We start from the raw sequence: 16,824 nt of genomic DNA, 5'->3' as shown, positions 1-16,824 counted from the left end.
AGCTACTGCCAAACACTCCCCCCCCCCCCCCCCACCGCCCCATCAATATTTTCCTTAATGCATGCATGAATTTTTTTTTTGGAAGACAATGTCGCATGATTTGTAAGTTTGCCGATGACAGCACAGTTGGTGGCATCATGGACAATGAAGAAATTTGCCCCTTATACCAGGACACCTCATTTTAGAAAGGATATGGAGGCTTTGGGAAGAGTACAGGAGATGTTTACCAGGATGCTGCTTGGATTAGAGGGTATGAGTGATAAGGAGAGGTTGACTAAACTTGAGTTGTCTCCTCTAGAGCATGGGTTCCCAACCTGGGGTTCACAGACCCCTCGATTAACGGTAGGAGTTCATGACATAAAAAGATTGGGAAATCCTGATCTAGAGCATTGGAAGCTAAGACAGAATTTTAGAGAATTTATGAAAGGAGTGCTTGGGTAGACAGACAAAATAGTTTCCCAGGGTGAATATGTCAAATACTGATGGATATGCGTTTAAGGTGAGAAAGTTTTTTTTTACAGAACTGTAGGTGCCTGGAATGGGCTGTCAGCGACAGTGGCTGAAGGAGACATGATAGGGGCATTTAAGAGGCTTTTGGATAGACAAGTATGCAAGGAGTGAAAGGCTGTAGATCATGTACAGGCAGAAGAGATTTGGTTTAACTTGGCATTACTTTTGGTGCAGAGATCATGGCCTGTTCCAGTGTTCTACTGTTTGATGTTAAGTGGATATTGATCGTTTGGAGGATGTGACCGAGGGAACAGTAGATGAAGCAAGACGTGCACAAGATCCTGGCACGTTTAGCTGAATGACAAAACTTGAGAAACAAGTACATAATTCCTTGAAGGTGGTGTTACAAGTAGACAGAGTGGTAAAGAAGTCACATGGGATGCTTGCATTGAATATCAGAATCAGATTTATTATCACTGATTTGTACGACATAAAATTGGTTGCTTTGAGAATTTGTTGAGTTGGGACATTGCACTATGGCCTCACAAATTCCATTAGGTCACTTGGAGTGTGGTGCACTGTTATGATTACCGTAGAAGAGGAAGAGAGCGACTGAGTTAGAGAGGGTGTAGACAGAATTCAGTGGAATGTTGCCTGTACTGGAGGATTTAAGGTGCAAAGAAAGAGTGAAAAGACTGTTGTTGTTTTCTCCTGAAGCGAAGGAGGCTGAGGGGCGACTTGAATGAAGTTTATAAAATTTGTGAGAGGCCATGGAGTCCGGTGTCTGGATGATGGAGTTCCTTCCCAGATGTTTTGAACAATAGTCCAATGGATTCTTGGCCCTTGTCACTATTATCTAGATTGGGTTATGTAGATTTAAAACACTGATCTATATTATTTAATGAACTGCGCATAGCTTCCATTGATGCCATGGTGAGATTCGATCACTCGTCCTGGACCACCAGCTTGGTGCAGTTAACTTCTGCGCCAACAACATACCAAAACGCAGAACTGAAAGTAAGCTGGTAAGGGCCTGTGTGCCCTTCTGTTAAGGAATTGACTGTCACCTTCAGTCCACGGGTTAAACTGTCACAGTTAGTGAAGTGACCATAATTGGTAAGAAATTGAAATTGCATTCACTCCTGTCCAAATATGTGGTAGCGCAGCATGTTTATAACTTTGGTATTTGCTGAACTCATATAGCTGAAATGCTGTAGTCACACTTCTCTGGAAAAAATATGTTGTATTTGAGTAAACTGTCAGCTTTAAGCCATGTATGAAGAGATTATAGCTGAACAAATTGCTCTTTTTTGGCAGTAATTTCACCTCACTCCTGTGTGAAATAGCTCACCAACAATGCTCTGTTTCAGACCCCTTATAATGCACAAAGTGAACAGAATACAAGCTTTTTATATCAAAAAAGAAAAGGCCCATTTAAGTAACTTTAAAGTGTGTCAGTGCGGGGAGTTGTCATTTACTGGTGTGGCATAAACAATGTAGAGCTTGTCTGGAGCGTTATAAGCACCCATAGAACATAAAGCACCAGAGTGAGCCTGGGTTCAATGCTCAAACAAGCAGACATCTGATTAAAATATGCTGACCCCTGGGAAGGAAAAAAGCACCTTTGTTTCAGCTCTGAGTTACCGAGGTGTTTATGCTTGGGGGTGGCACCCAGCTAGTAACCTGTATCCTTGACTGTGGAGTTTTAGTTGGTAAAATTGGAAAGGGTTTTTAGAAGGGAAAAGTTGTCGCAGAGTTTCTAAAAGTGCTTTGACTTTGTCAGATGACTAATTTTTGATGTAATTTGTCCTTAAAAATAAATCTATAATTTCAAGATTGAAAGTAGTGTTACATTTCTAGGTTTGAATCAGAATCAAGTTTCTTATCACTGGCAAATGGGAAATTTGCTGTTTCACAACAGCAGTACAGTGTAATATGTATTATAAATTATAATAAGCTCTATAAAAATTAAGTAGTGCAAATAGAAAGCAAAAATAATGAGGTAATGTTCATGGGTTCACTGTCTGTTCAGAAATCTGATGACAGAGAGGAAGAAGCTGTTCTGGAATGGCTATGTGTGTGTCTTCAGGCTCCTGAATCATCTCTCCGGGAGTAATGAGAACAAGGTATGACATTGCTGATGGTAGTCCTTCATGATGGATGTCACCTTTTTGAGGCATCAGCTTGGAGGAAAGTCTGGATTTGATGCGTTTAGAGGGTTTAGTTTCTGTACTCAACAAAAGAGCTAAGCTTTTCTATCCATTTTGTCATTCCAAGACAATATAATTGTTCATTCCTGAGGCGCACACTTCTGGGATCCCTGGTTCTATCCTAACTTTGGCCAGCAATTAGGGAGTTAATTTGGTTTCTGTCCCTCATGAGTGGTGACTCTACCTTGTGCGAACACCACCGGGTTCCTTTTATAGCTCTTGAACATGAATATATTGGTCTTCTTTCAAGTTGTGAATGGGTAAGGGAAGGTGTCTGCAGTGAACTTGCTGGTTTGCATGGGCCACACTCATCACTGGGTGAAAGTAAGTGAAATTAGAGGAAGAAAAGTGTGGTAGTTCTATAGTGCACTTCATCTACTCCCCTGGGCAGCTCAAAACATGACTCAGGCAGTGAGATATCTTCAAGTTTAATCACTTGTTTTCAGAGGCAGATGTGTGTGCATTGTAAAATATCAAGTCACTACATTGAGTTTCACTTGCAGGCATTTGCGGAAAAATAAAGACATGCAACAGAATTTCTGAAAGCCTATACATAAAAGAGATGGCAAATCTTGCAAACAAAAAAAGCTATGATTTTTAGAGTCCTTGAAAGTTAGTCTGTAGGCTCTGAAATCAGTTCAGAGTAGTGGTGAATGAAATTATCCATGTTGGTTCAGGAACATGGTGGTTGTAGGGTAATGATTCTTAAACCTGGTGGTGTGGGATCCAAGGCCCCCGTACTTCCTGCCCAATAGTAGTAGCGAGAAGAGAGTATGGTCTGGAAGTTGGGATATATCCCAAGTATAGCAAACTGCTGGGGGAAGGACGATGAGTTGATCTCTTTTTCAGAAATGTTGTAGAAGACCAATTTGGGGCACTGTTTGCCCCTCTTATTTTAAAACTCCAGGGGGATGGTTTACATAAATCTGAAAAAGCAACCAAGAAATTTTTGTTGAACCCTAACTATTATATATAGAGATCTCCCCACTGCTGTGCCAAAATGTCTGTCTCTTCAGCAAAAGATAAAATTCCATCGGTTTTTCAAAAATTTCGAAGTTTATTGAAATTTAATTGGGTGTTCAGCTGAATCTTGGTGCAGTGGGTTCAGAATTTTTTTTTTGTATTATTACTATATTGGCTTTTGGAGTATATAGGGACCAGAGCAGATGAAACACATGTTTAGTGTCTTTTGTTTAAATTGCTCTTTAAATAGGTTTAAGGCAGCTTTACCGATCAGCACCATGATACAAAAGTAACTTGAAACCAAGCCGGGGAGCAGTCAGTCATTAAGTTTGGAATGCAAGGATGATCACATTGGGTTTTTTAAAAAAGACTAAATTCTGGAGAGGAAATCTTCTTTACAATGTGATTAGCTTTATTTGTCACATGCATATTGATGCATTCAGTAAAATGCAAGGATGTGCTGGGGCCAGCTCACAAGTTTTGGCATGCGTCCAGGCACTGGTGTAGCATGCTCACAACTTACCAACCCTAACTCGTATGTCTTTGGAATGTGGGAGGAAACCAGAGCACCCAGAGGAAACCCACATGGTCTCGGAATCTACCTCATTATGGTCTTTCACCTTTCTTGTCTGCCTGAACTATGCTTTCTCTGTGGCCGTAGCACATCTTTTTGCATTATTTTATTGTTTTCCCTTATACCGGATCAATGCACTGTTGTAATGAAATGTTCAGTATGGATGGAATGCAGTTGTTTTATTTCCACACTTTATCACAAGACTTCAACTTCTAGATTGTCTCTTCAAATAATTATTTAGTCCTTTCACGTCATTGGTTCTATTGGCACATTAGTGACAGTTTAGGAAGTTTTTGCATACATGCTCTTCATTGTGCTTTCTTAGAAAAGAAAATCAGATTACTCCACAAAAGGAATTTTTATCAACCAAGGTGCATCAGTCCAGTTTTCATCCCATAGCCAGACCCTTGTTCACACAGTTAGAAGGTGATCCACAGCTTCCTACAGGAAAACAGTTAATTTAATCAGGAATTTGTTGATATTTAGCTATTCTTGATGTTGGCTCTTTAGGATATTGCTTTTAATTATAGTTGAAGCATAATATCACCTTTTTTTTTTGCAGAATGGTTGACCTGTACAAAGTTTTCTCAAAAGTAAGCTTGTATTTACTAAGTACTGGTGCTTCTATAAAGGGGATTATTATCTCCATGTGCAAGTGTGGCATTTAACTGGCTTTTAAATAGCTCACTGCAAGAGATCACCCAGCTCTCTCGACACCAGCTTCAGAGAGGCCTGTACTATGACCAGCTGGTCATTATCCTTTGGTTTACTGTTGGTGCAATTACCAGACAATGGAAGGGGGTGAGAGAGGATAAACCTCGATAGAAACGTGAAAAGCAGATGGGTTCAGGGTATCTTTCAGAGCCTTCTCTGGGCAAGCTTTGAATCACAAGAAACCAGAAGCAGAGACATCAATTGGCCGAGGCCCTCCCTTAATTGAGGTTGACCATGGGTATTGGGTTCTAACAGAGTCTGTGGCTGATGAGACCAGTGCAAGAGTGGTGGACTGTGTTGCAAAGGAGCATCTCTTTGTGGTACCAGCTCTGCTAATGCTGCCTTCCTTTCTACGGGCCCACCTGCCAGACTTGAGGTGTTGTTTCAGGGTGCTTTTCCACCTGGTGTGGCCGGCTGCAAGTTCCTTCCAGGACTCTGTGTCCGGCATCTCCATGTCCCGCTCGCAGTTGTGGGCAGTCAGTGCATGAAGCCAGCTCACTGTAGAGCAGTGGTTCTCAACGTGGGCCATTTCCCTTCTCCCACCCAGGGAGCCATGCTGCATCTCATATGGGCCATAAGTTTAACAACAACAAAATGGGGGCCACAGGGGATTCTGAATCGGCCATGATAAGTTTACTGTTTTAATGAAATATTGCTAAGATATACACAGTAAATAAAAAAGAAATGAATATTGGAATCCTGAATGAAATGCATGGGAAAATATGCCGGATGATGCAAATGAGGCAGCCAAACAGCTGTGCGTGTGTGTGTGGGGGGGGGGGGGAAGCACATCAATTGTTATCTCTGCTCCTGCTTTCCCATGCGCAAATCACCATTCACATCCTGCTGGGCCGCCCACTGAGCCCCACTCCACACCCACCAAAAATCACAAACTGCGTGTTGGGTGGGGCTTTCAGCAGCAAGATGGATCAGCGAGAAAGCAGCTGGGGGGGGGGGGGCCGGTTCTGTTCGCCTTCCACTGACCCGTGCATGTTATAATGCATGTAAAATGTGACCCGGAGGCTGCAGTTAACTGCATCGGGGTCACCAGCCTGAAAGGGCTAAACTGCAGAGAGATGAGAGTGTGCGAAATTTACCACTACATCGCTATCTGCCACTGCAACTTCCATTGAATCCCTGACACCTATCATATTTTGACAAGAAGTTCAAATTGCTCATTTTGGTGAGTACCCGCTCTTTTGCATACGTAGTAACATTTCCTAAAAAATCACATAAAAATAATTATTTTTTAAACAATACAGCCAAAAAAGCTAGTTTTATCTTTCAATGTGCATTCAATACTGATACTTTATAATGTGAGATTATACTTGTTATAATTCTGCAACATTTGCATTGAAATTGGAATAATTAGTACAGTTCACCAAAAAAAAACTTTAGCAACTAACTGAGATTATGGGATGCTGGTGGGGAGGGGAGAGGTAAATGAAAGTCAGAAAGTCAAAGTACATTTATTACCAAAGTATGTATGCGGTATACAACCCTGAGATTCGTCTTCCCACAGACAACCACGAAATAAAGAAACACCATGGAACTTGTTCAAAGAAAACTTCAAATACCCAACGCACAAAAAAAACCCCAGAATAACAAGCAAACGGCAAAAAACGAGCAAGTAACACATGGAATATTAAACGTCGAATGGCAGAGTCCATGAAATAGTCTAACAATGTGCAGTGTAGTTCAGCTGAGCTCTATTTTAGTGCTATGTCATTTATTGACTGCAGGCCGCAGAGCCAGGCTGCCTCGAAGTGAGAACCACTGCTGTTGAGGGTGCCTTTTGGGACACATGCGGCGGATGTTGCTCAGTCAGTACAGCCTATGCAATCTGAGCACAATGTCCACGCTAGGGAGGCTTGTGTGACAGAGAACGACAGCACTGGGTACCCTGTCTCTCAGGGATGCCCAGGATGTGACAAAGGCATCCGTTAATGCTATGTGATGTTCATCTCTCACCCTGGTGCTTTCAATTAATATTGGACAGTAGGGGAGGATTGACTTCTGGATTCTTGAGCTACATGCCATTGCCCCAAAGATTATATTCATATAACCATATCGTGCCGAATGCTTACTCTCGCCTAGTCCCACTTGCCTGCACTCAGCCCATAATCCTCCATTCCTTTCGTCCATATACCTATCCAAATTTTTTTTTAAATGACAATACTGAACCTGCCTCTACCACTTCTACCGGAAGCTAATTCCACACAGCTACCACTCTCTGAGTAAAGAAGTTCCCCCTCATGTTACACCTAAACTTTTGCCCCTTAATTCTCAATTCATGTCCTCTTGTTTGAATCTCCCCTACTCTCATTGGAAAAAGCCTATCCACGTCAACTCTATTTATCCCCCTCATAATTTTAAATACCTCTATCAAGTCCCCCCTCAACCTTCTACGCTCCAAAGAATAAAGATCTAACTTGTTCGACCTTTCTCTGTAATTTAGGTGCTGAAACCCAGGTAACATTCTCGTAAATCTCCTCTGTACTCTCTGTTTTGTTGACATCTTTCCTATAATTTGGTGACCAGAATCTCATTCAAAAGAAGATTCAAAAAGCATTTAATCAAAGTTAGATGATGGTTGAACATATTTAATTTCTATCCTTTAAAAGTCACTTGACCTGTTTTTTCAGTGTTTAGAAAAGGGGAGGGTAGTAATTATTTTGAATACAGTGACCCTGTTCCTTTTCAAGTTCCTGGTACATGCACACAGTGCAACAGAGAAAGGTTCTGAGTTTGCCGGATCCCTGTGTATGTTTAATGGCAAGCGCCTTCTGCCAGCAGAAACGGTGAATGGGGAGGCAGATATCTTCCTCTCAGTGGTATGAGCAAATCTATTGATAGCAGAGAGCTGGGGAACAATCCTGGCTGTGTCTGGGTGTTTGCATGTTATGCTAACCCTGATGTTTGGAAAGACTGGGTTTGGCAATTGAACAGTATCAGGCAGCCAGAGTATTACATTGCACCGAGGAGGCAGTGAGAAACATGCTCAGATCTCCCTGGTAGTTTTCTTCTCCCTGTATTTTCTTGGATTTCTCTGCTTTTAAACTGTTGCCTGTTATCTAATTTCCTTTACTATGGCACAGGAGGAGACTGTCCATGCCTGTTGGTTCCACTCTGCTGTATCCCTGCAATGTATTCTCCTGAACTGTCCTATTAATGTTAATTTTTGATTCTTTTAATGCTTCTCCTAAGCTCTGGTGCTTTGGTTTCCTGCTGTATTCTTTGAATTGGAGGAGGGCACCTAATGTTGTAGGAGAGTGAGGAGTGATTTTATGCAGGTGTGTGAAATCATGAGGGATGTAGAAGGGGATCAATGCACAGTCTTTTTAAAGAAAGATAAAGAAAACTTAGCTTAGTTTGTCATATCAAAGCATAAGTTGTGTCCAATTAAATCAGTGCAGATTGTGCTGGGGGCAGCCCACAAGTGTTAACATTCTTCCAATGCAAACAACTCACTAAATCCAACCGTAAGATTTAGGAATTTACTTATCTATGGAGATAGAGCACTTCGAGCCATGCTGCCAAGCTGGACTTAACCCTAGCCTAATTCCAGAACAATCTACAATGACTAATTAACCTAACAACTGGTACACCGTTGGACTGTGGGAGGAAACCCACGCATCGTGTGGAGAAGGTATAAATTCCTTGCAACAGCGATGAGAATTGAACCCCGATCTTACAGCTCGTGCTGTAAGGTGATTGCGCTAACAGTGCTGCTTTCTTCCCAGGGAAAGGGAACTAAAAACTGGAGTGCATAACCTTAAGGTGAGAGTGGATATATAAGGGAGCTGACGGGAAAATTCTCCTTGCAGAGGGCAGTGTATATATGCAATGTGCTGCCAGAGGAAGTGGTTGAGGAATAACCACATGCCATAACATGTTTAAATGACATTTAGACAGAATAGGGAAGGTTTGAAATAATATGGGACTAGCTTAGGTAGGCACTTGATTGGCACAGACAAGTTGGGCTGATTGGCCTTTTCTCCTGCTGTGTTACTCCTATGAGAACACCTGGCGGAAATTGGCATGGTTACAGGCGTAGATGTGACCTAAGGCAAGGTTTGAACTACGGTTCCTGGATCAGTGAGGCAGAAGTGTGGGTGGATTCATCACCTTAATCTTCAGTAACAACCTCTGAAGATCGGATATCCTAGGAGATTTTCCACTGTTAAAAGAACCCAAGTCAAGAGTGGGATAGGAGTCCTTTCCACTTGCTTGTTTGCAGATGAAGCTGCGTGCTTGATTTTTGTACCCCGTCCATCACCATAAATATTCTTTCTCTCCGCCACTGCAGTCTGCACTGTCTGTAAAATGTACTACTTTGACTCAGCTGGGTGACTGTGACACTTCTGACCTCTTCTGCTTGGATCGACAAAGGAAGACGATGCCTCCAGGTTTCCTTCCAAGCCACGGGCAATCCTTCCCTTTAAATACATCAAAGTTCAAAGCAAAGTTATTATTAAAGAATGTATATCTCACCATATCTACATGGATACTTTCGTTCACCTCAAGACTGAACTGATTCCACAACCTATGGAGTCCCGAGGTTCATCTTCTCACAGGCATTCACAGTGAATAGCATAAAGTCAATGAGAACTGCACACAACTGGCAAACGACCAATGTGCAAAAGAAGACTAACTGTGCAAATACAGAAAAAAAATATCTAATATGAGAACCCGAGTTGTAGATTCCTGGAAAGTGACCCCAAAGGTTGTGGAATCAGTTTGTTGTTGAGGTGAGTTAAGGTATCCATGCTGGTGAGGAGCCTGATTGTTGAAGGTTAATAACTGTTGCTGAATCCAGTGGTGTGAGACCTATGGCTCCTGTATGCGCTATCTGATGGTAGTAGCAAAAAGAGATCATGGCCTTTCTTGTGGCCGTGCTCCTTGTAGATCTCAATGGTGGGTACACTGCTTCTCCATCAACATCATTGGCCCTAATTCCAGGAATTCCCATAGCATTTTGGGAGCGCCTTCACCAGAAGAACTGCAGCAGTTCAAAAACATAACCCATGTCCACCCTAATCAGGGGCAGTTAGGAAAGCAAAGGAAATGCTGACATGGAAATTTACAGCACATTACAGGTCCTTCATCCCACAATGTTGTGGCGACCGTGTAACCTACTCTCGAGACTGCCTAGAATTTCCCTACTGCAGAGAAGTCTATTTTACTAAGCTCCATGTACCTATCTAAGAGTCTCTTAAAAGACTCTATCATTTCCACTTCCACCATCACCGCTGGCAGTGCATTCCACGCATCCATCACTCTCTGTGTGGAAAAGCTTACCCCTGACATCCCCTATTTCCAAGCACCTTAAAACTGTGCCCCCTCGTGTTAGCCATTTCAGCCCTGGGAAAAAGCCTCTGGCTATCCACATGGTCAATGCCTCTCATCATCTTATACACCTGACCTTGCCATTGACCTCACATCCTGAAAAATAAGCTTCAAAGACAAAGCTTCATAATGATATTGTTTTCAAGGGTTGATTTAGCATTAATTATGACCACCATTACTCATGCTCCTTCAGTGCGTGTACTTGTTTAATGCCGCACTCTTCCCGTCATGATCCTGTTAAATTAAATAAATTTAAATTTATTTTTTAAATAATAAAACAATTAAATAAAAATATTCCACCCTGATAAACAGCCGAAAGGTGTTCAGATTTTAATCAGAGTTGTTAATATGTTTCCTTTTGAAACATTGCTCTGAAGTGCAGTCCAGTTGGGAAATGCCTCTTTACAGATAATTTTTTCCTCTCTTTCTCTGTGGGTTAATATTCTAATCGGTCAAAACCTTACAGCAGAAAATTGGAAGTAAGTGAGGAAGATTAAATCAGTCAGTCAGTTCCAAACTAGAAAAGAAAAAACTAAATAAAATCAGATGCTTCTGTAATTTTTTTTTCTTTTGCATATCTCTTTTTTGCTCCAATTTCTAGTGGTATCCACCAAATCAAAAGTCAGCTATTGTTTGTCAGCTGGCTAATGTTACTTGAAGTGTAAAGTATCAAACCAACGCCAGGGAAGCTAAGTGAATTATCTTGAATGAGGCCATGGTCATGTTACAGATGTAAAACTGAATGTTGGGCACTTCCTAAAATATATCACACTGAGTAAGATGGAGAAGCTGGAAGTTAATTGCTCTGAATATTGTCTTGGTAGTTTCTTGAGAGTCTGTTGCTGGTTATAAGATGGATAACCTGACATTGAAACGCACAACAAAAAAAATTTCATCTTGCCCCTCTGACAGCAATTGTCAGGTTTTGAAATGCCTTGGGGCTTTCTCTTGGAACCCTATGGGTGTGCAACTGTCCAAGTTGTTTTACATCAATTCCCCAGCAGATTAGCATTTTCTGAACTGACGGTTGTGTTTGGTGTGCACCTGTGCACATAATTTGTAAGTCGATGTCAAAGCCATGCATGCCTTTGCGAGTCTGGGAGTCCCACCACGTCCTCCAGTCAAGTTGTGCCAATGGTCGATTACTGAGAATGGTGAAAGCAGTTGAACTGTTTCTGTCAAGTTCAAATCCCTGGCATTTTCTTGATTTTTTTCCCCCCCAGAAATGTATTCTGTGTTTTGTTTGTGAAAAATCAAAGCCAGTGATGAACTAATGTCAAAGTCCAAACAGAAATTTTATTTTACTAAAAACTGCTGTTCATGAGTTTGATTAAATCTTTAGCAGGGTCTATCAGAGCTATTTAATTGTTTGTAAGTATATGATGGATAAATTGATCCAAGAGAGAAAAAAATCTGTTCACCTTCAGTTAAAAATCTAAGAAGGCAAGTAAATGTTAAATTTTCTAAATAAGCTTCATACAGATAGTGTTCTTTCACATTGGAGAGATTTAGTTATAAAGGAGTAATATATTGCGGAACAAATTATTTGTTTGCATTGGTATAGCTAAACTAGTATTTGTGCAGGAATTAAACAATGTCAGTTTGGAGGGATCTCTTTGAGACTTGTCAATTAATTTCATGATAAAGCTCATGGCTGACCCCCACCCCCCACCCCCAAGAACATGCGGTGGGCAGATTAACCTAAGTGTTTTCCCATTGCATTCTGGATAAAATTAACTCTGGGGAATTCACTGGTTTGTTATTGCAACTTCACAAAATGATCACTTGGACTGCACCAAATATATGTAATAAAAGTTGTACAAGAGGCAAGGACAGGGTAGATAGTTTCAGCACATACAACATGCTGGAGGAGCTCAGCAGGACAGGCAGCATCTGTGGGAAGGAATAAAGAGCACCAGTGTCCTCCAGCGAATATTTTTGCAAGGCACCTGCCAGGCTGTTCAATTGACAGGTTGTGCTTATCAGGTCAATGTTGTCGTTGTCCCATATTCACACCATTTGGACAAGTGAATGAGAATCTAGAACACCAATCCCTCAGGTTATAAATGTGGTTGAACCCCCATCTACAAACCTCTGCTCACTCGAACCACGAATGAGTTGTTTATCCGATGTCTCTGGAAAACCAGCAGTAATTTAACAGTTTGCCCAAGGCTGCTTTTAATATCTTTTTAATTCCAATCTGCACTGGCTGGATGTCATAGGTAAATAACATGGAAGCAGGTACAGTTGGATGGGTGATGACAAAGGCTCTTGAGAGGCATTGTTATGGTGACAACATAACTTTAAGCTGCTGATATTTTTGTAGCTATGGGCACATTAGAAAGTGGAATAAAGGAACTAACATGAGATGAGAGAGTAAAAACTAACTTGCCTTCCACATCAATTAGGGACACCCTCACCATCGAGTCCTCTTCTCATTGCTACGATGGGGGAGTCTGAAGACATGCACTCTATGTTTAAGAATCAAATTCTTCTCGTTTGCGGTCAGATTTCTGAATGGCCCATGAACACTACCTACTTTTTTGCTCTCCTTTTGCAACACATCTATTTTATATTATTATGGTGATTTTTAGTGTGTTGCTCTGTGTGGCCACTGTAAGACAGTAAGTTGCACACCATGTATCAGTGATGAGAAAACTGATTCTGAATGGCTCCGGGCAGGGGTGTTCAATGAAGTTTCACCGAGATGGCCCTGACATCATTCCTGCTGTAAATTATTACTTACAGACTTGTAGTTAACCAACTTTTATTGAAGCCTCCATCATTCAGCTTCTGAAACTTGAAATGCCTCTTGCTGGCAGCTGTAACTTTAGTAGACCAGTGACGTCCATGAGAATTAAACAACAGTCTGTCAGTGGAACATACTTAACTAGCAATGCAAGAGTTCTGGTAAGCAAGGGGAAAATAAACCTACATGTTTTTGGGCTTCATAAACTCTTCCTTTTGATAAAAGAAGGCATCTCCTCTCCCGAGCCAGATTTGTCAATTTGTGTCGGCAGTTGCCTGGGACTCAATTCCCAAAGAATGAGCTGTCTGCTATGTATGAATTGACGAAAGCACACTTTGAGCAATGAGTTATGCAACACACCTGTTTTGAGCTCTCCCCTCTGCAAATCAACTTTTATTTGGGTCTCTTTCTCTTCTTTTTTAGGAGGTGTCCCATCACCAAGCAGGATGAGAAGGACAAAGGCTCCTTTGTGTCATGACTGTGCATTTAAAGGTTCCTGTCTCTCAAGCCAGGTGGCCCTGTACATGAGCCTTGGGCCAGTGAACTTTCAGTCCCGCTAGACCTCTAAGTAGAGTGTACTAATAAAAGCTGCTCTAAGTTTTGGGCTCTAGATTGCTTGATTAACAGTGAATTTACTTTGGCTGAAACAGAGCTGTAGATTTTTCCCTTTCTGTTTCAAATCTTTCCTTCCCAGTCATCCCCATTGCTTTGCTTTGTGGAATTTTTTGGAGGAGACACATTGTGATCCATCTTTTTCTTTCAGTAGGAGTGCTGAAAAATCCTGTGACATTATTCTGAAGAGGGCCGTTCCAACAGTGGTCAAAATTTCTACATCTACAGTTGTCATTTTTAACATTGCTTGACATTGCTTAGTTAGAGTTTGCAGTGCTCTTTTACACAAATGTTAAAACACTCTGAAATCTGCTGCCACTGAGAAAGGTGGTACATTTCCCTGTTCCAAGTCACTGACTTTGTATCTCGGTTCTGAAAACAAGGGCCTCGTTTTCTTGATCATACTCCAAACAAAAGATTTTGGAACCCAACTGGGATTTTAGTCCACCGCTTATGGTTGAGATTCCTGAGAATGGTGTTTGAGATGAAATAATTCCTCGTCATTGGATTTCCCTGGTGTGCTGCAAGGTCTGTATCCGAAAATTGGCCCTTTCCACAAGAATCTGTGATTGATTGTAACACACTTTGCTGCAAGAATGTCATGGGTCACAGGTTAATTTTTGTTCCCCACACTTTTAAGCGGAATCCATTCATTTCTCAACCCTCAACCATTAGGCTTTTGAACCCGAGGGAATAACTTCACTCGTTCCTTCGCTGAAATGTTCTCACAACCTGTGGACTCACTTTCAAGGACTTTCATCTCATGTTCTTGATATTTATTGCTTATATATTTATTATTATTGTTATTTCTGTTTCCTTTTGTATTTGCACACTTCTTGCCTTTTGCACATTGAATGTTTGTCCGTCCTGTTGGATGTGGTCTTTCACTGATTCTGCAATGTCCCTTGGATTTATTGAGAATGCCTGCAAGAAAGTGAAACTCAGGGTTGTGTATGGTGACATATATGTACCTGGACAATAAACTTACTTTGAATTTTGTATCTCTTTTCTATAGTTGCCAATTGAAAGTTGTACATTCCCCTCTTTGTCCACTGAAGCACTGTAGGAAGTGCTTTCAAATGGCATGTAATAAATTAGGCTTGAAGTAGTTTCTTGATAGTTATGAGTATGTGTTTACTTTGTATTGGGAGTAAGTAGGTTCTAATTGTCCAGGCTCTTGACCTTCCCCTTCCTGTGGCACTAAACTCAAAGACCATTGTGTGCAGCACTTGAAAATACACTTCATCAAACCTTTAACCCAATCAAGGGTCTGCAATTCTTCTATCTATGTTTTAGAACCTGAATTTGGCCTACATTTACACCATGTGATCACCTCCTATATAGACACCAGAATAGAAAATGCCACTTATTTATGAATTAGACTAGTTTAACAAATTTGAATTGAGTTCTTTGTTTTTCTTTTCAAGATTGATAAACTACTGCATCTAACACAACTATTTTGGAGTTGTCATTGAGTTGGACAATGCAGTTAGGTTCTTCGACTCGTTACATCTGCACCAACCATCAGGAATCCATTCATATCAAACCCCCGTTTCCTACTGGCATTCCTTTCTTCTCTTTTGATGCCCAGCCTCTGTTCTTCTACATAACTACTCTGGGGGCAATTTAGTAAAGACAGTTTTTAACCCATCAGCCAGCCACTCTTTAGAAGGTGGAAGGACACCAGAGGATCCAGAGAAAGCCTACATTGTGGCATGTGGAACATGCAAACTCCACATGCTAAATTCCCCTTGGTCAGAATCGAGCACAGATCTCCAGAGCTGAGAGGTTGATCATTCCACTGTGTGTGTTTATAGTTGAATAAAGGTGATTTTCTGCTTCATTTGAGGTGTGGGACTACCCCTGACTACACTTGCACTTACTGGAAACGATGGCTTTCATATCTCCTACACATGATAGGAAGTGGTTATGGAATTCACTGCCCTTTTTCCACAATATACATTGAGGCAGAGAGAAATTGTTTGGTCTGAGCACTGCAGCCCTTCAGCCCATCTAGTGCATGCCAAACTGTTTTTCTGCCTATCCCATCAACTTGCACCTGGACCATAGCTCTCTATACCCTCCCAGCCATGTTCTAATCCAAACTTCCCTTAAATGTTGAAATCGAAACTACATCCAACATTTCCACTGGAAGCTCGTTCCACACTCACACCACTCTGAGTGAAGAAGATCCCCCTCTGGTTCCCCGTAAATATTTCATCTTTCGTCCTTAACCTATGATCTCCAGTTCTAGTTTCACCCAGAGTGGGAAAAGCCTGCTTGCATTAACCTTAACTCATAGATCAAGTGCTTGTTTCTAAAGCAGTAGCATTAATTATACCAATAGCTGACTATTGGTGAATTGATCAGTTACCATCCCCTTAACCTTAGAATAGACAAAACTTTGATCTTCATTGCTGGATCCTAAGATTTTAAAGAATTGTTTATTTTAAGGAGTATGACCACTTTTGGTTATATTCTAAGCTGGAAATGTGCTTCTTAATGCTGTTGCATTTTAGAATACAAATTGGTGGAGCTGTGGTCCTCGCTGCAAAACAATTACAACTGATGCTTCTTGACGGAGCTTTCTTTGAGTTCCAAATGCCTTTTTTAAAAAAAAAACATCAGTAGCTACAGCACACAATACTTTAAATCAAGGGTTTCCAACTTTTCTTTTTATGCTATGGACCCCTAATTAACCTGTGGACCCCACGTTAGGAACCCCTGCTTTAAACCATTACTGCACTTTGATTTGTGCCAATTCTATTTCATGGCATAGGGCAGGGTGGCAAATGCGAGGTTAATGCTTGTACTAACCATTCCAGCAGGGCAGTTGTGGAAGACATTATTCAACTGCATAATTCCTCTGCTGACATCAGGCTCATTTATACCTTCTGGTTTACGGTCCATCGAGCAATAAAGCTCATGGGACATCTATTCATATAGGTTCAGGTTGGTCAAATTGCATCTGTCATCTCTCATGCTGAGAAGAATGAGGTGTGACTTCAAAGAAACATACCAAGTTCTTACAGCACTTGAATAGGTGAGTGGAAGAATGTTGTTTCTCCAATCTGGGGTGTCTGGAACCAAGGATAGAAATCTCAAACTAAAGGGTCACCGATTCAGGAGAGAGATATGAAGGAATTCCTTCACCCAGACAGTAATGAATCCTTTGGAATTTTCTGCCCTAGAAAGCTGTGGAG

General features: G+C 41.3%; 1 long non-coding RNA gene across 2 annotated transcripts in view; it reads right to left on the bottom strand.

The window, feature by feature from the left end:
- Positions 1-8,437: 8,437 nt before the first annotated feature.
- Positions 8,438-16,824, bottom strand: part of LOC132380009 (uncharacterized) — a 31,225-nt gene continuing 22,838 nt past the window's right edge. The window contains exon 3 of one of the 2 annotated variants that reach the window (XR_009507609.1): positions 8,438-9,350. This is a non-coding gene — a long non-coding RNA (uncharacterized LOC132380009). Of the gene's footprint in view, positions 9,351-13,139; positions 14,546-16,824 lie in introns of those variants that run through there. The other variant, XR_009507608.1, reaches the window with a different exon arrangement.

Source organism: Hypanus sabinus, chromosome 23 (assembly GCF_030144855.1).
Source record: "Hypanus sabinus isolate sHypSab1 chromosome 23, sHypSab1.hap1, whole genome shotgun sequence".
NCBI lineage: Eukaryota > Metazoa > Chordata > Chondrichthyes > Myliobatiformes > Dasyatidae > Hypanus > Hypanus sabinus.
This window is presented reverse-complemented; position numbering and strand designations above follow the sequence as displayed.